The sequence below is a fragment of the Diabrotica virgifera genome, chromosome 8 (genome assembly GCF_917563875.1).
Source record: "Diabrotica virgifera virgifera chromosome 8, PGI_DIABVI_V3a".
Classification (NCBI taxonomy): Eukaryota; Metazoa; Arthropoda; class Insecta; order Coleoptera; family Chrysomelidae; genus Diabrotica; species Diabrotica virgifera.
The window spans coordinates 6,899,213-6,922,721 of record NC_065450.1 but is presented as its reverse complement, the minus strand read 5'-3'; the positions used below and the strand labels follow the sequence as shown (position 1 = coordinate 6,922,721).

At 33.8% G+C, this 23,509-nt stretch overlaps 2 long non-coding RNA genes across 2 annotated transcripts; one reads left to right on the top strand and one right to left on the bottom strand.

The window, feature by feature from the left end:
- Positions 1-1,837: 1,837 nt before the first annotated feature.
- On the bottom strand, positions 1,838-2,874 carry LOC126889661 (uncharacterized). Its single transcript, XR_007700127.1, has 2 exons — positions 2,177-2,874; positions 1,838-2,110 (listed from the first exon to the last, which is right to left on the bottom strand). It is a non-coding gene; the product is annotated as an uncharacterized LOC126889661 (long non-coding RNA).
- A 2,000-nt stretch (positions 2,875-4,874) lies between these two features.
- On the top strand, positions 4,875-8,386 carry LOC126889660 (uncharacterized). Its single transcript, XR_007700126.1, has 3 exons — positions 4,875-6,167; positions 6,226-6,420; positions 8,205-8,386. It is a non-coding gene; the product is annotated as an uncharacterized LOC126889660 (long non-coding RNA).
- The last annotated feature ends 15,123 nt before the right edge of the window (positions 8,387-23,509 follow it).

Sequence of the window (23,509 nt, the reverse complement as noted above, 5' to 3'; positions counted from 1 at the left end):
CCAAACAGGATATTCTTTACAAATTTGTCAATATTCAATGTAAACATTAGATACGACATGACCACCCCCCTTAACTATGTCTATGGCCATGTCAGTTTAGCCATCCACCGACCACTACTGACAGTTCATTGGAATCCCTAATTACAAATCACGGTGACAAATAGATCAAGTGGAGTATAAATATAAAAATGTTTTAATAATACCTACTTATTATCTTACTCCCGAGGAAGACAGATCCAAAAACATAAAAATTATAATAAATATAACTAAAAACACTAATATGTTATTTTCATATCTTACTTCTGCTGATACATACATAACTTGAAAGATTTAACAACTAACTCCATACTGTATGTGTGAGCATGCGCGTGGCATAATAAAAATTCCCTCTCAATCGCACCTAAAGAAATATAACTTCAAAAAACCTCTTTGAAGTCGGAAGTGGAAAACTGGTTCTTAAATTCAAGACTAGTTTTGAATCTTGAAAAAACTAAAGGCGTATTGTACACCTGACAGTATTTAACTAAATGAACATCTGATACCATAGGCAGGGGGCCGTGGCCCCCCTGGCTTTTCGGCTGCTGTTAGCTATATATGGTTATCCAGAGCACACAAAATATAATGTGCAACATCTTCACGTCTGGCCCCCCTGAAAATTTTTATATGGGCGCCCGTGTCTGATACCCTTCTCTGAGTATGTCAAATGCTTAGGGGTTTGGATTGATCAAAACTTATATTTCACATATTCTTTATTTTAGTTTAATAAATTGTATTATTATGTTATTATTATTATTAAAAGTGTACTTGAAAAGTACTAAAAATTAAACTAATTTTATTTCAAATAACTTATTAATCTAACTCGATGCGTATTCCCAAATAAAATCGTAAATACATATTGAATTAATTTGAATCCGGACCTGCCCGCCGCCATATTGTGCGTCTCACCAAGTGGTCCCATTTAGTAAATACAGGCAGGATTGCTCGGGTCCTATCCACTCCCAAGGTTAATAGATTAGGGCGTAGGTTGTCTCATAACTGTAGACCAATCAAAGGCTGGCTTTTTAAAGGCGGGAATACGTCATCCGTAGGACAATCTTAAAATTGTCATAAGAGTCAATGCTAATAAAAGGTTCAAAAACTTAGGTTTTGCAATATATTTTGAGATTTTCTTGGGTATAGGTATATTAAATGGTTCTTATATTGGTAATTATATCAATTTTTCCCTTAAAAATCAATAGTCTGCTAACAAAAAACTAGAATTCATTTAACACTTATTATAGGTTTGTTCCAACACGACCGAGAACCGTCACGAAACGGTAACGCTCCTGCGCAGTAAACAAAATCCGTTCCAACAAAAATATGATCGTCCTCGGATCGTCCTTCCCACTGTTCCAACAAGAATTGTGATCTTTTAGTGACCGTTTCGTGATGACCATTTCAGTAATTGGGCAATAGGGTTTTTCATTGATTGTCATTTGTTTCGAGCTTCTGTCATGTATCACATAATATTAATATATCTACGGCATACGTCTTTGGTTTGTATCATTGGATTACCGTCATCGGACGATAACTGGGCGATACGGTTACGAACATGCGCACAACAAGCGGTACAAGTAGTTCCGTGACGGTTTCTGGACCGTCTAAAAGTTCATGTTGGAACAAACCTTATGTGTGTTTTAAATGGAGAAAACAATTTAATTAGCACAAAAATCCAAAAAAATAGAAGAAAAAGTTTAAAATCAAAAATACTAATATGTAGGTACTTACTTATTATGTTTTTCGTGGAATGTGCAGCACTTTTATCATTTTTGGTGGTATGCAACAACAAAAGAACGAATAATATAAATAATTTATTATTAGGTTAAAATATAAAAAAGACGTAACATAATATTAACATATTCAGACACGAGGAAATGTTTGCTACCTATTTTCTTATGTTTAGAGGCCCATTTATTTTGTAACATTTTATTATCCATTATTGTTTGATAATGTTAACATTATTTAAAGGTATTTGGGAAATGTCCAAAAACATTATTTTGTTTCCATCTGGTTCAGGAATTTTGGAGTTGCTTTTACATATAGCTATGCTACAAATGTTACCACCACTCATCTAAAAAATGTTATAACATACAAAACTACATATTATTATGTGTAATATTATAATTTTTAAACTAACTTTACACGGTTACGAAAACACACTTCACAAGTCATTACTGCCTTTGTATAGGACCCAAATAAGTAATTATAGTAATATTGTCCTTATATGCTTAAAAACTCAACAAATATTAAACAAATAAACGATATTATAAGAAAATTCCACAAAAATATACGGAAATATAACCACAAACAACTGTCAAACTTGACTTTGTCGTACGAGTGACGTAGGCATTCCCCTCCCTCTCGCTTCCGCCCACATAGTTATGAGATAACCTAACCCCTATCTATGAACCTTGATCCACTCCCTCCCATATCACTGGTCTGACCCAATAGGGCTTTTCATCGATAGTCATTTGTTTCGAGCTTCTGTCAAGTGTCACATAATATTAATATATCTACGTCATACGGTTATGAGATGTTAGCACCTCATTGATCGAATTTCGTAAAAATAATTATACCATCCTTTTGCTCACGGTTTGTACAGCAATGATCACTAGGTTTCAGATTTTGATCACCTGTAGTTTATTTTTTATTAAGGGTTGAAAATTCAAGGACGAAAAAAAGATGTTGGCACCTCATTGATCGAAATCTTTAAAACAAATGACTGTATTCGATAGGAAATAAAGCGCTGAGCAATGATCACCTATTTTGAACATTGATCAGGCTTTTTTTTGCACTGAAAATAATTATTAAAGTTGCAATAACATTACCACGCACGCGCAGTCCATTAAAAATTTTATATCTAACAGGAGCTCTGTTCTTTATTTGAAAAATTTTCAAGGACAGTCACTCTTCGGTCCGAGTAAAATGATTCTGTCTAAATCTTGACCCGAGGGGTAGCGGCGTGTAATTTGGGTTGCCTATATAAACATCGACGAAATTTGAGTTATTTAAAACGCTGAAAAGACTAGTTAGTGATAATAAAAACCGATATTTACTGCGGTTACATGATATTTAATATTAAAATATTATTGGATGTGGTAGAATGTAGACTCTTTGTATAATTACCAATTGAACAGTGAAGCTGTTAGATCAATTTTCCGATTCAATCATTTCTACTGTTTACAGTTCTGTGTTTGTGTTTGCTTTTGAGTATGTATTTCATTTTCTTGACATCGAAAATGTTAGGTGTGGAAAGAATTAATAAGTGCGTGAAATGCGAAAAAGTGTATAAACATAAACATGATTTAAAAAGACATGTAAAAAGTTCGCATCCCGACAAATTGGATGCAATTGCCCCTTTAAAAGTGCTTAAAGGCAACGTCTATAAGTGCACACATTGTGATAAACAATTTAGATATGTCAAGTTTAAACTTTCATGTCAAAAAAGTGCACACAAATGTATCAGTTTCTGCAGAAACTAAAACATTTCATCATAAATGTTCTCTGTGTAATTATCATGCAACTTTTAAAAAGGACTTTATTAAACATTATGAAACTTCTCATAGCATTCCTATGCAATGTTTTCCAACCATGATGACTTTATTTCTTGGAAGAATAAAATAGAGCTTGAAACAAACGCTAGTGTAGTTTTATTGCTGAAAAAGTGAACTACATAATTGCCACCGATAATAAACAGGCCATTTCGCGATTTAAGGTTATCAACACAAATTACACGCCGCTAATATTCGGGTCAGGATCTAGAATCGAGTATCAAAATTGTTGCAAGCTTTTTACTCTTCGAACGAACCGTTTTCTTACAGTGTTGCGCGATTTTGAATAAGTAATAAATTATAAGTTCTGACCCAGAAAACTCAGAATTGATTTTTACATTATAATCAAACGAAGCGGTTATAGTTAAATTTGTTGCTATCTAGAGAATGTAAAGATTATTCGTGATAATAAGAATTGTAATAGATTTCTTTGTTGTGGATATTAGGACTATTTTATTCCAAGGAGATGAAGTCAGATCACACTATTGGCAACTGAGCATCTTAAAACATGTCTTATTATATGCATTGTTGTCAGGTCTAAAAGTTACTTTTTCTCTTAAATTTTTTTATACCTACCTAATAATATTAGTATAATTATTATATTATATTATATTATATTATATTATATTAGATTATATTATATTATATTATATTATATTATATTATATAATTATATTATATTATAATAATTATACTATCATTTTTTAAAAAGGAATTTCTTTTTTAAGGAATGATAATATTATATAAAACTGGTGATTTTTTCCTTCGCCATGCGACGGGGGATACAATCAATTGCCATGTACAGTCGCTGTACTCAATTTTTTCTGGCATCCTCTAATTTTATTTGACAACCTCAACTATAAGAAAGACTGGATTGATTTCGCTAATTTTGATTTTGAAATATTTTTAGAAGTCGTGTTCTCACCATAGGTATAATAACACAATAGATTAGGCCAGGTCCGAAAAATAGCGTAACGCGGAGCAGTTCGGGTCGGTGGTCTATCTATCTCTCTTTACCGGCGCTTAGCTTTCTCTCTCTAGCATATGATGGCTGCCGCCTCTGTGTCACTTAAGGTTCATAGTATGGAGACCTACACAGAGGAGAGGAATCGAGATAGGACGACCTTGAAATTTTTGTACACAATTTTGCCTGTTTGCTTGGTTTCTCGCTAGGGCGGCGGTGGCGTAGAAATAGATGCTACTTTTGCATTGGAGTGAATGTGAAAATTTCGAAAATAATTAATTATTCGTAGTTAATATAAGATTATTGGTTTAGGTGGTTAATATTATTTAAATATGAGTGCCAAGAAAGCTTACACTAAAAGAACTTGCTTCGTACCGGGATTTATATCGAGTTATCGTTCCGATAAAAAATTCAAAAGGGAACTTAACGAAGTTAATAAAGACTTTTTATAAAGATTTGTCTTTATGTTATTTATAACGTTCGTGGATTAAACCTATTCGTTTGTATGTTATTTCCTTCGGTGTAAATAAAATTTGTGCCTATTATTGGTTTTTATTTTAACCTGAAAATTATAGTGATAATAGTAGGACGATCTTGAAAGTTTTTCTGTCGAAACAATGCATTTTTTGAGACAAAATATTTCACAAAAATTAACATTAATTTTATAAAAGTCAGACTATCGTCTGCGTAGTTTATAGACATATATTTTTATTAACTAAATTTAAACATCTGATAGGTAAGCTTTCAGAATATAGATAAATGAAGTATTAAAAAAAAGCAGTTTAAATTTTGATAAAAAGAATACCTAATTAAAAAAAATTGATCAATAAACTTCAAATTATTTAAATAACTTTTTAAACTTTTTAAAAACAATTACGTACAGTTAAGTCAATTTTTTCAACTAACAAACTTTTTAATATCAGTTACAAAGATATTAAAAAATTAATTTGCCGTTGAAATACCATTGGTATATAAATGTGGCAGTTAGATAATGTGACAAAATATTTCCGCTTCAAAATAAGCTGTCCTACATATTAAAGTAATGACAAATTTAAATTTGATGTCACATCTCCATCTACAATGGTATATAAAGAATACACTTTTTACCACACGTCGATACAAGAATCTACAGGTCGAGCAAGTCTCGTAAATTTCACGATTGCGAGCCACGCTTCACGCAACCGTGTTTGCGTACTTGTGTTTCGAGTTGCGTGGTCGTGCGGAGTTATATTTACCAAATTTAAATATAATCGTTTTCAAAATTAAATCAATATGGCTACTGGGTGTAAAAGATAAATCTTATTCTATCTGTTCTTAATGAGTTTTAGATAATTTTAGTTGTATTTCTTTGTAATTTTGTGTTGTACAAAGATTAATTTAACATTTTCTCTGGAAGTATTAATTTAGAAAGATAATATGCTTCATTGGTGTTGTGTTTTGAAGTGTGAAATGCAAAGTAATTGTGATAGTTAAATGCAAGATAAAGTTCACTTTTAAACTGAACTAAATAAGGTATCTGAGAGACAACAATGGTTAAATGCAATACAATGTACAGGTTTTACTAGCGAAATGAAAATTTTCCTGTCCTGTCTGCTGTAATCATTTTATATCTGGTAAGTTACAATTGCAACAGTAATGATTTTTGAAGATGTTAACATTTTAATCTTATAGGAAAACCAGCCGACTTAATCGATAATAACAATCTCCAGATTGGGTTCCTTCAATAAATATGGTCTATAAACACAATGAAATAAGTTCCCCAAACTCTAAAATGGAGTGGTATCAAAGGAGAATTAAAGGGAAAAATATTCATATTGAAATTATTTATAAGGCACTGGACTGTCTTAAATTCTACAATAATACTAGGTGGGTAAATTATTTTAGACATTTTTCATTAAGAGTAGATTAAGATTAAGTAGATTTTCATTCAGTAGATTTAAGACTTGTTTACACGGGTAGAGTAATGATGCAAGTACTTGATAGAGTAGAGTAACTCTACCTGTAAAAATGCTCAGCACAGTAGAATAGCTGGTAGAGTGTATAGTTGGAGTTAAAGTAGAGTGACTAGCAACCTATGGCAAAGTAACTACTCTATGACCACCACTACTGCCAAAATGTCTACTCAGCTGCACACTCTACCCATGGAACACGCTCAATTATGGCAGAATAGAGTAGGTAGGAGAGTACATGGAGGTGCTGTCATTCTGGCTGGAATTGTGTTTTGTGTAAATAGTGAAAATGAAGTTCACCGAAGATGAAACTTTAAAACTTGTAGAGCTATAATACGGCGAATGCCAGTGTTTATGGAATTTAGGTAGTGTATACTACAGAAATAAAAGTTTGCAGCAAGCTGCGGAGGATGAAATCGTCGAAAGAATGGCAAAGGGGGCTTTGGAGTAAACTAGCTTCAGCAAAAAATTAAGAATTTAAGGTGCACTTATAATCAAGTGTTTAAAAATACAAAAATCGGTTTCACTATACTAGCATCAGTACTATACTTGTACTCTCCTCATGTGAATGGTATCAAGCCATTTTTGGTAGAGTACTACCACTACTCTACTCTCCTCAAAACTCTACCCATGTAAACAAGTCTTTAGAAACAGTGGAAAATGAGGTAGCTAGTAGAGTAGTAGTAGAGTAAAATATACTGGTTTAGCAAATTACAATGTTTTAAGGTAATACAGTAGCGATAAACAGGTAGCCAAAACGTGTTCCAAGATTGTCACTGTAATTTTGAATATTTTTTCGAGGCATTTGGCACATGTATTCGTAAAATAATAAAGAATGGCGGTACAGAGCCCAATTTGAAAAATATATTAATATGTGGAAATTACTCTGTAATTATACGATATTTAAAAAACGAGCCTGTACCGCCATTAAGAAGAACAAAAAAATACACTTTCTTCAAATAAACTTTTTTATCCAATGCCTAGATTTTGTGTAATTTTGGAACTACCAATGAAATAAAAAATTTTAGTAGTTCCAAAATAACACAAAATCGGATAAAAAAGTTGTATTTAAAAAAAGTGTATTTTTTTGTTCTTCTTAATGGCGGTACAAGCTCGTTTTTTTATATTGTATTTAATTACAAAGTAATTTCCACATATTAATATATTTTTCAAATTGGGCTCTGTACCGCCATTCTTTATTATATTACGAATATGTGTGCCAAATATCTTGAAAAAATATTCAAAATTACAGCCGCAATCTTGGAACACATTTTCGCTACCTGTTGATCGATACTGTTTCCTCTTAAGATAGTTTTAATAGTTATTTATGATATAAGTATTAAAAGTACAATTTTAAGACGCGCATGTGAAAGTTAACTTGAAAAAATAATTTTATTAATGTTTTGACTTCCACATCAGATGTCATTGTCAAAATACAAAATATTCATTATTATTAAGTTTGTTCTAGCAAACAGTCAAACTAGTCAAAAACCATCAGCAAACAGTTGGTCAGTAAAAGAACATAATACAGTCACCAGTGCGATCCCCTCTACTCGCGCTGGTCCACTATTCGCTGATGGTTTCAAACTGATGCTAGAACAAACCTATTATTATTATGCATATCATTATCTGTAAATAGTATTTCTTCTGATTGTTAATTGTAAAGGATAGAAAAATTACCATTTATTTTATTTTTTTTAGAATCAGCTGAGAGAAGTGGTCTACAAAAAACCATGAAGGAAACGGAATATGTGGCTACGAAAGGCAAAAGAAAGGTTTACAAAGCAAATGTGACACATCTTTTTGAAATATTTAGGAATATCAGTAAATTGCATTGAAAAAATGTATGAAAAGATTTTGTTCAATAAAAATGTTTATATTTATCAAGGATGTATTATTTGGTATGGCCACATATCGTCAGTGATGTAATAATACATCCTATCTGTTTTTTCATGAGTTTTGTAAGAGAGACTAAAAACTTGTCTTAGGGTCACCTCCTGTTTTCATATGATATTTTTTGACTTGTTTTGTAGTAAATTAAACTATCTATGAACTACAAAACAAGTCAAAACTTACATATGAACACAGGAGGTGACCTTAAAACATGTTTTTCCATCTCTCATACAAAACTCATGAAAAAACAGATAGGAGGTATTGTCACATCAGCAAGGATGTACAGTGATGAGTGCCCTAATAACCGGCAAAATATGGGCAACATATTTAGTTGTGAGATAAAAAGAAATGAAACTAGTCGAGCTGGGAAATTTAGCGAAATTAACCTTTAAATTTACGTTATATTGATCCCACCTTTACACATATCGGAGGAGTATGTCAACTAAAACTGTCACTGTGACAGTGGTAGTTTCCAAACTCGTCTGATACGTCTAAAGGTGGTACACAATCAATACAATCTAAATGTATAAGTTAATATCGCTAAATTTCCCAGCTCGACTAGTTTCATGTCTTTTTATCTCACTACTTAATACATCTTTTGTGCTATTTTGCCGGTTATTAGAGCGGTCATCACTGTATTTCTGGTATATCCAGGGAATGTCTACAAAATATATTTTGAATGTCCAGAGAACATTTGTGGACATTCATGGAATGTTCCAATAAGACATTCAGGTAATGTTTAAAATGCTGACACAGGATTTTCCTGGGATGTTCAGGGAACATGTTTTCGGGGATATTCCAGGAATTTTTCAATGTCTGTGTACCTTCTATGGACCTATATGGAATATTTTGGTGTTATTACCGCCGCACTCCACTTGCGATTTGTAATCAGGAAGATTGAACACATTGTTTCAAATACAAGTCAATCCATTTGTGACTAAATAATCATGGATTGACTTCTATTTGAAAGAATGTGTTCAATCTTCACAACTACAAATCGCAAGTGGAGTCCGGCGCTTAGGGCTACTTCCTCTTCGGTATTACGTATTATACTACAGAAATCAGGAACTTTGCTTCTAAATATATGTATGCATCTTGGCCATCAAACATATTCTTCCAAACATTTTTTAAGGGGTTACATAGGTCTTGTGGGTAAAAAAAGTGACTTTTTAAAAAAATTATATCTCGAAAACTAAAATTTATTTTTATTTATAATTGGAACATGTAAAAGTATAGTACTTAAGGTAGTCTCAAAAAAAGTTTCAGCCAAAAATATTCATTTTTGTAGAGTTTAAGTTTTTTTGCGTTGGCAGCATAACTAAGTCCAGTCTCATCTGAAATTAAAAAGTTTCTTGTAGTTTATACCTCTGGCTAGAATATGAACGAAGGAATTTAAAAAAAATGAAATTTGAAGATTTTACATAAGTTTAAACACATTTTTGACCCCAATTTTTCTCATTTTTAAAGTAGTTTTTTTTATAAAACAAAAATGACCTCATCTAATAAAAAATCCTTTGTTCATTCACTAGCCAGAGGTATAAACTACAAGAAACTTTGATTTCAGATGAGACTGGACTTGTTATGCTGCTCACTGCAAAAAAGGGCTGTTGTCGAAAAATTGCAGTCAACTCTACAAAAATGAATATTTTTGGCTGAAATTTTTTTGAGAGTACTATACTTTTACATGTTTCAATTATAAATAAAAATAATTTTTAGTTTCCAAGATATAATTTTTTTAAAAAGTCACTTTTTTTACCTGCAAGACAACAACTTAACAAAATGCTGATTTCAAATTGTAACAAGTTGTTTTGCAAAGTATGCTGCCCTCTTGTATTTTCTGTGTTATCTTCATCATAAAATTACTTCATCTAAAAACTTTCTGCGATATATTCGCAACAACAAAAACAAAAAAAAAATAAAACAAAAGTTTAACCACCTTCACACCACAGAATCAAGCAATCAAGTTACAAAATTTTCAAACACCTCACCTGACACAGCGTCTCAAGTACGATTGCGCGCGACCACGCAACTCGAAACACAAGTACGCAAACACGGTTGCGTGAAGCGTGGCTCGCAATCGTGAAATTTACGAGACTTGCTCGACCTGTAGATTCTTGTCACGTCGATATGTTATAAGGTTAAAATAATTTATTTTTGGCATAAAACATATTCAGCTACAATCCACCAATAAATTAATGTCTAATTACGCTAAAAACAAAAATAAAATGAGTTAAATATTAAATAAGTCCATAAGAGCTAATGTATTGTAATAATGAAAACCTTGAGAATTAAAGGTTTTAATAAACTAAAATTGTACATACATTATGATTGACAAACTGTGATATAATGATATGACAATGACATGACATTGACATGAGTGAATGACATAATGACAATAATAACAATAATAGTTATGCAGAAAGGAACACCACATTCATCCACGCTGTTAGTTTCTGACATAATCTTGTAAATGGGAAGGAGGCTTTCTTATTCGCTTTTGCAATATCAGTTCTGGGGGAACTGAAGTTGAAGTAGTTGGACCGTCACCAGGAGCAGAAAAAGGTTGTTGAAGTTGACTATCTATGGTATTAATTTCTTCTACACTGTTCAATGGTTCCATGTTTTGATTTATCATGGGGGACTGGTTTTCTACATGTTTTTCATTATCTTCAATAGTTGCCTCATCTACTGCCAAAAGGGAAGTATTTCCTCTCGGAGCTAAGTGTCGGACCGATACTGTGGTTTCATTTCCATTTGGTAATCTGACATGTGCATAGTCTGAATTTGCTTCTAGGAGTTGGACTTCTTCCACCAGAGGTTCATATTTCGAATTTCTAACATGTTTCTTGAGGAAAACAGTTCCAGGAGTACTAAGCCAAGTTGGAATAGATGTACCATTTGTTGATCTTCTGGGATGATTAAACATACGTTCGTGTGGAGTACAGTTAGTAGAGGTACACAGTAAAGATCTAATTGAATGTAAAGAATCAGGTAGTACATCTTGCCATTGGTTTATGTGAAGATTTCTAGATTTAATTGCTAGTTGAACTGTTTTCCAAATGATACCATTATATCTTTCACATTGTCCATTTCCTTGAGGGTTGTATGGAGTTGTATGACTGGAAGCAACACCATGACTTGTTAGGAATGATTTTACCTCAGCAGACAAGAATGAAGATCCTCTATCGCTGTGAATATATGCAGGAGTTCCGAAAGTAGTAAACAACTCAGTTAAACAACTGATGACTGTTGAAGATGATAAATTTGAGCATGGGAATGCAAATGGAAACCTTGAATATTCATCTACAATATTCAGCAGATATTTATTTTGATTGTTAGATGGTAAAGGTCCTTTAAAGTCTATATTCAGTCTGTCAAAAGGTGCTGTAGCCTTAATCAAGGTGCTTTTGTTTTTGTAAAATGTTGGTTTAATTTCAGCACAGATTGGACAAGAAGAGATAGTTCGTTTGACATCTTCTAAAGAATAAGGTAGATTTTTACATCGTATCCAGTGATAGAATCTGGTTATTCCAGGATGACACATTGTGTTATGTAAATTGAATAAATTTTTATCTGACATAGTGGGGTGAATAGCAGCAGATATTCTTGAAAGAGTATCCGCAACAATGTTTTGATTCCCAGGTCTGTAAATAATTTCAAATTTATAGCAGGACAGTTCTATACGCCAACGCATTATTTTCTCATTTTTAATTTTAGATGTTGATTTTAAGTCAAACATAAAAGCAACTGACCTTTGGTCTGTAATAATTTTAAAGTGTCGGCCCATAAGATAGTGTCTCCATTTTCTTATGGATTCCACAATTGCATAAGCTTCTTTTTCAACACTTGAATGATTATGTTCTGTTTTTGAAAGTGTTCTTGAATAAAATGCTACTGGTTTTCCTTGTTGTGTAAGTTGAGCTCCAATGGCAAATTCGGAGGCATCTGTTTCAACTGTAAATATTTCATTTTCATCAACAGAAGTGACTACTGCTTCTACAATGTCCTGTTTCAGCTTTTCAAAGGCATATATTTGAGTTTGATTTAAGGGAAATTCTTTGATATTGACAATAGGATGTATCTTTTCCGAAAATTTGTGTATGAATTTTGAATAGTGGGCGAACATTCCTTGAATTCTTCTTAATGAAGTGATATTTGTTGGTACTGGTAAATTGATAAGGGGTTGCAGTCTTTCAGCATCTGGTTTTATAGTTTTCTTTTCAATAGTATATCCAAGTATATTAATTTGAGTCATGCAGAATTTCGATTTTTCATCGTTTAAAATTAATTTATATTTCCTTGCGATTTCCATAAAGTTTTGTAGATTCTTGTCATGTTGTTCTTTTGTTGTTCCACAAATAGTGACATCATCTAGGAATGCAAATGTATCTGTTAATCTTTCATTCTCTATTATGTTGTTAATCGTTCTTTGAAAACATGCTACTCCATTGCCCTAATAGCACAAGGACGTCCAATGGACGTCCATTGGACGTCCTTCACGGACTTTAGGGACGTCCTTTGGACGTCCGTTTTCGTCCGAGGAACGTCCTTTATACGTCCTATTTTGGTCCAAATGTCGCGCTACCGAACGTCCATTGGACGTCCATCTAAGGTCCGAGGGGACGTATATTGGAACTTAATCGGACGCAAATTGGACCTTAATCGGACGTCCTAGGGGACGTAAATTGGACCTTAATCGGACGTAAATTGGACCTTAATCGGACATAAATTGGACCTTAATCGGACGTCCTAGGGGACGTAAATTGGACCTTAATCGGACGTAAATTGGACCTTAATCGGACGTAAATTGGACCTTAATCGGACATAAATTGGACCTTAATAGGACGTAAATTTGACCTTAATCGGACGTAAATTGGACCTTAATCGGACGTAAATTGGACCTTAATCGGACGTAAATTGGACCTTAATCGGACGTAAATTGGACTTTAATCGGACGTAAATGGGACCTTAAGCGGACGTAAATTGTACCTTAATCGGACGTAAATTGGACCTTAATCGGACGTCCTAGGGGACGTGAATTGGACCTTAATCGGACGTCCTAGGGGACGTGAATTGGACCTTAACAGGACGTCCAATTTTGGTCCAAAGGCCAAGTTGTTAAACGTCCAATGGAGGTCCACCTAACGTCGGAGGGGACGTTCGGTGGACGTCATTTGGGCATTCATAGGATGTCCCAGTTTGGTCCAATGTCTTGCTGCTGAACATCCATCTAACGTCCTGGAAGGTCATTCGGTGGACGTCTAGCGACGATATTTAGACCTGTGGAGAATGTATTGTGGGAAATAAAAAATATATTTTTTAAGGAACTTATATTTCATCTTATATCAAATTACAATTATTGGATATTACAGTATTTACATTAAATTACAATACACTTCTCCAAGAAATTAACGCACCACCTTAAATATGGGGTATATTTGATGTCTCGTATTTCCTAAACCTGTTGTCCCATCTAAGTGATGTTTTTATAATATTATAGCCTAGGCTATAGGTTACCTCCTTAAGCTTGTCATGCTGTAATATATGTATATTATATCATATCGCTCTCTATAGTAATGTGATATAATATATATTACAGTATAGCTCCCTGTGCATAACAAGCATAAGGAGGTAACATATTCTAGGGCCTAGGCTAGAATATTATAAAAAAAATCACTTAGATGCAACAACAGGTTTAGGAAATTCGAGACATCAAAAATGCCCAATTTTTAAGGTGGTGCGTAATGGGCTGTATATACAGGGTGTAACAAAAATACAGGTCATAAATTAAATCACATTATTCTGGGACCAAAAATAGTTCAAATGAACCTAACTTACCTTGTACAAATATGCACATAAAAAGTTACAGCCCTTTGAAATTACAAAATGAAAATGGATTTTTTTGATTATATCGAAAACTATTAGCGATTTTTTATTGAAAATGGACATGTGACATGTGGCATTATTATGGCAGGAATATCTTAAAGAAAAATTATGGTGAAATTTGTGCACCCCATAAAAATTTTATGGGGGTTTTGATCCCTTAAATCCTCCCAAACTTTTGTGTATGTTCCAATTCAATTTTATTATTGTGGTACCATTAGTTAAATTCAATATTTTTGTTTCTTAGTATTTTTCAGATAAGGCAGTTTTTATCGAGTTGCGACTTTTTTTTAATATGTCCACGTAAAAATTTTATGGGGGTTTTGTTCCTTTAAATCCCCCAAATGTTGTATGTTCCAATTAAACTATTACTGAGGTACCATTAGTTAAACAGAGTGTTTTCAAAACTTTTTTGCCTCTTTGTATTTTTTCGATAAGGCACGTTTTATTGAGTCTGGCTTCTTTTTTAATATGGTTCAAAATATACCTAAAAATGTAAAGCATAAATAAGTTTGCATATTATTACCAAGTCTCCATAATCGTACTTAACCATATACAAATATGTGGTGGATTTGACAAATATTCACAATATTTCGATAAAAATTGACTTTTCGAAAAAGCAATAAGAGGCAAAAAAGTTTTTAAAACGTTGTTTAAATGGTAGGTACTACAATAATAATTAAATTGAAACGTGCACAAAAGCACATTGTTTTCGATACATTGGAAAAAATCACTTTTCATTTTGTAACTTCAAATGAGTGATAAAGGCACAGAGACTTAGATCACGAGGTCACATTGAAAGGATGCCAAAAACGAGGACTCCGAAAAGGGTACTAAACTACACTATAGCTTCAAGAAAGAGAAGAGGAAGACCGGAAAATAGATGGAAGCAAGAGGTCGAAAAAGATTTGGAAAGAATGGTGTTACAGGGTCAGAAAAGAAAAATGAATAAGAGGAAGGAATGGAGAAAAATCACATATCAAGCCAGAGAAGATCTCAGTACATAAAGAAACGTGAAAATGAAGAAAAAACAAACTTTTCAAGCCATGGGCCTCTAAGGCCCTTGGTGCTATTAATATATAACTTCAAAGGGCTGTAACTTTTCTTTTGTGCACATTTGTACTAAGGTAAGTTAGGTCCAATCAAACTATTTTTGGTCCCAGGATATGTGATTAAATTTATGACCTGTATTTTTGTTACACCCTGTATATATATAAAGGTTATATTTGGTTCTTGGGACATCAAAGTATATTTTTTAGACATTCCCTGGATATAGTCACTGATGTGACATACCTCCGATTTGTTTTTTTCATGAGTTTTGTAAGAGAGACTAAAAACTTTTTTATGGTTACCTCCTGTTTTCATATATTTTTTGACATGTTTTGTAGTAAATTCAACTATCTATTTACTACAAGACATGTCAAAATTTACATGTGAAAGCAGGAGATGATCCTAAAAATGGTTTTTCGTCTCCTACAAAATTCATGAAAAATCAGATAGGAGAATTTGTACATTACAATTCTCTGATGTTTGGGAAAAAGGGCTTAAGTCAGAAATGCACATCGATAATGTTTTGATGATTTCTGGACCAGAAAAATCGGCTCTTTTTATTGGTACATACAGTTTACGTCTACAACAGTTTTTTGCTGGTCCAGAAATCATCAAAACATTAGCAATGTGCAATTCTGACTTACGCCCTTTTTGCCAAACATAAAAAAAGCAATCTGGTCATAACTGACCAATGAGCAATTTTAATTTAACCTAAATTACTAATGTTTCTTAAAATGAAGAGCTTACCCGATAGCGTCTCTTATCTAATCTAACAAGATCGTGCACTATTCTAACATACACAGCCACATCACGCACTATGCTCTGCTTTTCACTATCACCTATCACTCAAACTAGTTCAAAAGGCTTTGTCCTCTTCAATCTTCTAGTTTGCCCAGTAGTATCGAGGAGGATTTCCTCAATATTCTTGTACTTATTTAAGTTGTTTGTCGGGATTCCTGCTATCTTCTTGATGATTATATCCAGGTTCCATTCCTAGGTATTAATATTTGTTTATAAAGTAATAACTTATTATGCATGGACAATGTTGTTTCTTCCAATTAGTCAATACACTTTTTATATCTTTATTTTGGTTATATCTGGTTTTTTGTAGACCACTTTCAGCTGATTCTAAAAAAAATTAAAATGAACGGTAATTTTTCTATTCTTTACAATTAAAAATCAAAATATTTACAGGTAATACATGCATAAATGATTCGTTTCATAAAGAAAATTGAAAACGGATTTTATAATACTTACATAATTGTTTAAGATATCCAGCCATAGCCAAAACTAGCATACTAAACAGTACAGTTGAGTACAGCAAAAAAAAGCCACTAATTTCCATTTTTCACCCCCTTATCGATGCATTTTTTTCCAATCAAAATTTTTACTAAATTTTTAGGTTATCTTATGATGAAAATGAAATAATTGATGACTTGATGACCAATGACCACGCGACGCTACATAGATACTCGCGCGGCAAATTTGAAAATGAACGCAAATTGAATAGTAAATGGCCTCTCTTTAGAGTATGGAAAATTTTACCCCTCCAGGAGGACATTGTACTCTTTTCATAGAATATCTTGTGGTAACTTTCCAGCCATAATTTAATCAGATGTTCACGGAATAGAACTTTGATAGTAGAATTCCTGGAATGTTTTGTTGTTAGGGGAAACTTTTATTTTATTTATTCTTGAATATTTCCTGTTGTTAAACATTGTAACCAATAATTTACAAATAAGATTTTCATTACATTACATGAAATCAAAACATGTTTTGGATATTAAACTATATAGTTTTATAATTGTAATAATTTAATATACAATTTTGAATTAAGATTTAATCTTTCGATCTAATCGATTTAAACTACAGTAAAACTTGTGTTACCGGCCCCCTGCCAACACCGGCCACCTGTACTAACGGCCAGTTTAAAAATTCCCCACACTAATTACAGTAAAACCTGTCAGTAACGGCCGCTAAAAATGAAAAAGCTATTGGCCGATATAGAAAGGTGACCGGTATTGCCAGTTTTTGTAGTCTAGATATAATTGGTTTGGGGAATTTTTAAACTGGCCGTTAGTACAGGTGGCCAGTAACACAGGTTGTACTGTATATCTAGGCTACAAAAACTGGCAATAACGACCACTTTTCTATATCGGCCAATAGTTCTTTCATTTTAGTGGCCGTTAGTGACAGGTTTGACTGTATTTCATTAACGTAAAGTTAACGCAAGTTAATATTTTATTGAATTATTTTGCTATTTGATCTCGTAATTGGTATAATGTGTCCAATATAAGCGTTCATAAAACGTCCGTATTTCGTCCAGTATGGACGTCCAAAGTCGGACGTCCAAAGGACGTCCATATTTATTCCGTCCGAAGGACGTCCATATTTATTCCTTCCGAAGGACGTCCAACATGGGACGTCCGTTTATAGTCCATGGACGTTAGGACCAAAAATGGACCTATTTTGGACGTCCAAATGACGTCGTGTGCTATTAGGGAATTGTCCGTATTTCGTCCAGTATATATACGTCCATATTTGTTCCATCCGAAGGACGTCCAACGTCGGACGTCCATTTTTATTCCGTCCGAAGAATGTCCAACGTCGGACGTCCAAAGGACGTCCATATTTATTCCTTCCGAAGGACGTCCAACGTCGGACGTCCATATTTATTCCTTCCGAAGGACGTCCAACGTCGGACGTCCAAAGGACGTCCATTTTTATTCCGTCCGAAGGACGTCCAACGTCGGACGTCCAAAGGACGTCCATATTTATTCCTTCCGAAGGACGTCCAACGTCGGACGTCCAAAGGACGTCCATTTTTATTCCGTCCGAAGGACGTCCAACGTCGGACGTCCAAAGGACGTCCATATTTATTCCTTCCGAAGGACGTCCAACATGGGACGTCCAAAGGACGTCCATTTATAGTCCATGGACGTTAGGACCAAAAATGGACCTATTTTGGACGTCCATTGGACGTCGTGTGCTATTAGGGTGGTGACACCAAATGGAATTCTTGTAAACTGATAGAGGTTGCCACATGCTTCAAATCCAGTATAGATTTTCTCATGTTCTAGTATGGGAATTTGATGATAAGCACTTCGTAAATCGATTGAACTAAAGTATTCATATTGAGAAATTTTATTTACTAAAATTTCGAGATTTGGTAAAGGGTAGGCATCTAGTTCAGTAAATTTATTAATAGTTAAAGAATAATCGACAACCATACGTTTTTTATGATTTGTATTACTAGTAACTAGTACTTGTGCTCTCCATGGAGAATTGCTTGCTTCAATAATATTTTCTTTCAATAATTTTTGAATTTCAGTGTCTATGAATTTGGAATCTTCAAAGGAATAGCGTCTTGATTTTACGGCGATAGGTTTGCAGTTTCCTGTTAAATGGGCAAACAGTGGGTATGGTTTTACAATTGCTGTTGTTAGATTACAGATTGAAATTGGAGGTTTCTTACCATCAAAATTGAACTGCACTCCAGAATGTTTATTAAGGATATCATGACCAATTATGACATCTGAGCATAGGTTTTCTAGAACATAAAGTTTAAAATTTTTATAGGTATGTTCAGATATTTTTAGGTTAACAATGCAAAAGCCGCAAACTGGAGAGTTTAAAGATGAGGAAGCCATTTGTACATTTAAATTTGTAGGGAATATTTGTAGTTGATTTTGAATGGCAATACTATTTGAAATGTAACTGTCTGTACTACCAGTATCTACTAGAGCTTCAACCTCAGAATTATTTACATGAATTTTTATTATAGCTTTTGATAAACAGGACGGAGAAGCAGCAGATAGCATTCCAACTAAAGCAGCAGATGTTTTGTTATGAACATGTGATTTTTGTTTTTGATTCTTACTTTTACAGACTTGCTCAAAATGTCCGAATTTACCACAAGAGCATTGGTGATTTTTAGCAGGACATCTATCTCTAGTATGGCGACTTTTTCCACAAAACCAGCATTTTGAAAAGGTAGCTGCGCTAGTCGAGTTGTTTTGATCAGTTTCGTGTGCAGTATTCTGAAGGGTGTTATCAGTAGTAATAGAATTTACAATAGAATTTGACATAATATATGAATCTGATTGTTGTTGGGCCATTTCTAAAGCTCTGGCTGAATTATATGCTTGATCTAATGTTAAAGTGGCGCTTTCAAGTAGTCTTTGCCTAATATTTGAAGCACTTAAACCTCGAATAAAAGAGTCCCTGATGTAATCGTCTTTATTTCTATCAGCAGACACTGCTTGAAAATTGCAATCCTTACTTAAGTGTTTTAAGATTAGTAAATATTGATCAATGGACTCACCCACTTGTTGCTTTCGTGTAGATAATGTGTGCCGGGCAAATATTTCACTCTTTTGTTTTATGTATAGTTTTTCTAAGGTAGCAGTTGCATCAGTGTAGGTGGTACATTCACCTATAGCTTCATATACTACAGGATTTACATAATTCACCAATAAATTCAGTTTATCTTTGTCTTCAGAAACATTAGCTGCTTCTAGAAAGTTTTGAAAGGTTCTCTTCCAGTGTGTCCAGAGTTGTGTTGCATTTGTTGAATTGGAATCGATGTCTAGTCGATCAGGCTTGAGTAGTTTATCCATTGTTGAATAAATTTTAGTTTATTAAATTGTAATAATGAAAACCTTGAGAATTAAAGGTTTTAATAAACTAAAATTGTACATACATTATGATTGACAAACTGTGATATAATGATATGACAATGACATGACATTGACATGAGTGAATGACATAATGACAATAATAACAATAATAGTTATGCAGAAAGGAACACCACATGTATTTGTAGCACCTATTCGAACACTTGCGCCTCTAGCGGCGATTGCTGAAAGTTGAATTAGAGGTTGAAAAGTTAGCCCACAAACGATGCATTGCGTTTCCACTCCTTCTTACAGGTCTCCATAGTTCATAGATAGTATGCAATAATCTACCTTGTGTGTCACTATCGTTCCATTACTCCCACCTCTTGGTAGATACGCTCACACTGGCACGACAGACAAAGATAGCTAGACCACTGTACTTAACCCGCGAGTAGTCACGCCGTTAGATAGAATCTCACATTTTATCCTTTTTCGCGATAACTTGATGAAAAATTTTGAAATTTTGAAAAAATTTCGTAAGTGCCTCGAGAAAGGGTTTAGTAATACGTAGGATTTTTTTATTTATTTATTTCTTCTTCTTCTTCTTCTTTTTGTGGAATTTATGGCTATGGGGACAGCCAATTAGCTTTAATAATTGTTAGAAATAATATAAAATAAAAATTTGTTGTAAATCCGTATTTAAATTCCAATTTTGAGATAGAATCTAACACGCGACTATTCACGTTACAGAAGTGAGCGCGACTACTTCCGGGTTAATATTGGCGTTACACCCAGAGATATGTCAAGAATAGATCTGGCTAGGGATATGCTAAATAATGCATCGGGGTGTAACGTCAATATCAAGTACGGTGGTCTAGCTATCTTTGTCTGTCGTGCGAGTGTGAGCGTATCTACCAAGAGGTGGGAGTAATGGAACGACAGTTAAGGCCGCGTCCCACCATCAAATAATTTGATCAAACTGGTTTGAGCAAACTGAAAGTGACAATTAGTGACGTCACATCCTGAATGTTCATTGTGGATAATAATGAAAAATTTTAATTTTAAATAAAGTACAAACAAGTTAGACAACTCAATACACAAAATTTGATCAAACTAGACTGATAGTGAGAGCACAGATTTTTATAATTTCAAAAAAACTGCAATTGTGACGTCACTTTGACGTACTTCCGGAGTTTGCTCAAACTGTCTGATCAAATTATTTGATGGTGAGACGCGGCCTTTACACAGAGGCGGCAGCCATCATATGCTAGAGAGAGAAAGCTAAGCGCTAGTAGATAGAGATAGATAGACCACCGACCCGAACTGCTCCGCGTTACGCTATTTTTCGGAGTTGACCAAATCTATGTGTATAATATCTTTGGTTACTCCCCGATGCCACAGTATAGGAGGCCGATGCATTGAGTAGCATATCCCTAGCCAGATCTATTGTTGACATATCTCTGGTTCTCACTATCAAATAATGAACCGTGATAGTGCGACGTCAAAAGGTCCAAAAAGTTTCCAAACAAAGCAAAGGTTTGACGTCTGTGAATTGTTTATACACGTGATTTGTGTAATCCATTTTAATTTTATTTTATTTTAACAATAATCTGCACATTTTTTCTTAAGACACAATCCTTGTTAGTCATATCAATCATATTGCTTTTAATTTTATAAATGTCCTTACACAAAATCAAGGATTTACACACTACATAGTACTTACTGCTCTTCAGGTTCTTAACCAGTCCTATATGGAAATATGGTGGGAAATATACTATGAGCATTGATTACAATCACGGGTACCCACCACCCAACACATTACCATTTTGTAAAAATTAAACATCTTACAATAAGCAATATATTCCAATTATAAAAACCAAAACAAACACCACGTGTGAATTTTTGCTTTGTTTGGAAACTTTTCAGAGTAGCCAACATTGATTTGACGTCACGACTATCAAGGCCGCGTCTCACCATCAAATAATTTGATCAAACAGTTTGAGCAAACTTGACGTACTTGAGGAAGTACGTCAAAGTGACGTCACAATTGCAGTTTTTTTGAAATTCTAAAAATCTGTGCTCTCACTATCAGTCTAGTTTGATCAAATTTTTTGTATTGAGTTGTCTAACTTGTTTGTACTTTATTTAAAATTAAAATTTTTCATTATTATCCACAATGAACACTCAGGATGTGACGTCACTAACTGTCACTTTCAGTTTGCTCAAACCAGTTTGATCAAATTATTTGATGGTGGGACGCGGTCTTTACGGTCCACTTGATCAAACTGGTTTGAGCAAACTGAAAGTTAGTGACGTCACATTCTGAGTTTTCATTGTGGATAATAAGGATAATAATGAAAAATTTTAATTTTAAGTAAAGTACAAACAAGTTAGACAACTCAATAAAAAAAATTTGATCAAACTAGACTGATAGTGAAAACACAGATTTTAAAATTTTAACAAACTGCAATTGTGACGCCACTTTGACGTACTTCCGGAGTTTGCTCAAACTGTTTAATCAAATTATTTAATAGTGAGAACACGACTTAACGCTCGGTTTCATAATCAGATAAAGTGAACTTTAAATTTTAAGTTGGTACCTTTATCAATAGCTAAGGCCATGATACTATAAATAAAGGCTAAGGCTAATAAATAAATGGCTAAGGCTACGCCGAGGCCGGCGTAGCTAAGCGGTAGTGTGCTTGGCTCGCGTGCCGGTGGTCCGGAGTTCAAATCCTACCGCCGGCAAGAACAACTAGACATTTTTAAAATTTTTATAGGCCCCAGGTCGACTCAGCCTGAATAAAATGAGTACCTTGGGTAAAACCAGGGGTAATAATAGGCGGTTGAAGCGTGGCACGCTGTTGAAGGTGGTTGAAGGTGTTACCTTCCTTGTATACCGTAGGCCCTAGATATTCGCTCTGAGCGTTAACAAAGTATCAAAACAAAATCGACCGACCTGCTCATGGTGGCGGTTTTTTGAAATTTTATCAGGACGCTTTGTGTATGTTTAAATGAGACATTTAAAAAAAATTCCTTGTCACGCTAGTGATATTATGTGTTAATATAAACAGAAAATAAAAACGCACTTAATCTGATATAAATTCTTCTATTTCCAATATTGATTATCAGTTTGATTTTGTATACATAACCTCACTATCGCAGTTTATGTCAATAAATCTTTATTAACGAAAAAGAAAATATTTTTGTTGCACTATAAATTACAGTATAAATTAATAACTAATGAATTCTAACAATTGTATTCGGTTATTATCACTACAAAATAAAATATTCAAGTTTAACAAAATAATCCCATAAGACTCAATGTTAAAACGTCCTGACAAAATCTGACAGTGTGTCACGTGACTGTAAGTAGAGGGGAGACGCACGGAGCCAATAGCAGACTACCCTGCTACACTCCCAAAGCCACGTGAGCGGTATAAAACGGGAGACTATTCATATTACCTTTATCAATGCAATAATTCATATGGGTAAATGTCAACGTTAAAGTGAACTTTAGTTGATGTTTAACACTTTAAAATTGACATTTACCCATAGGGCTTT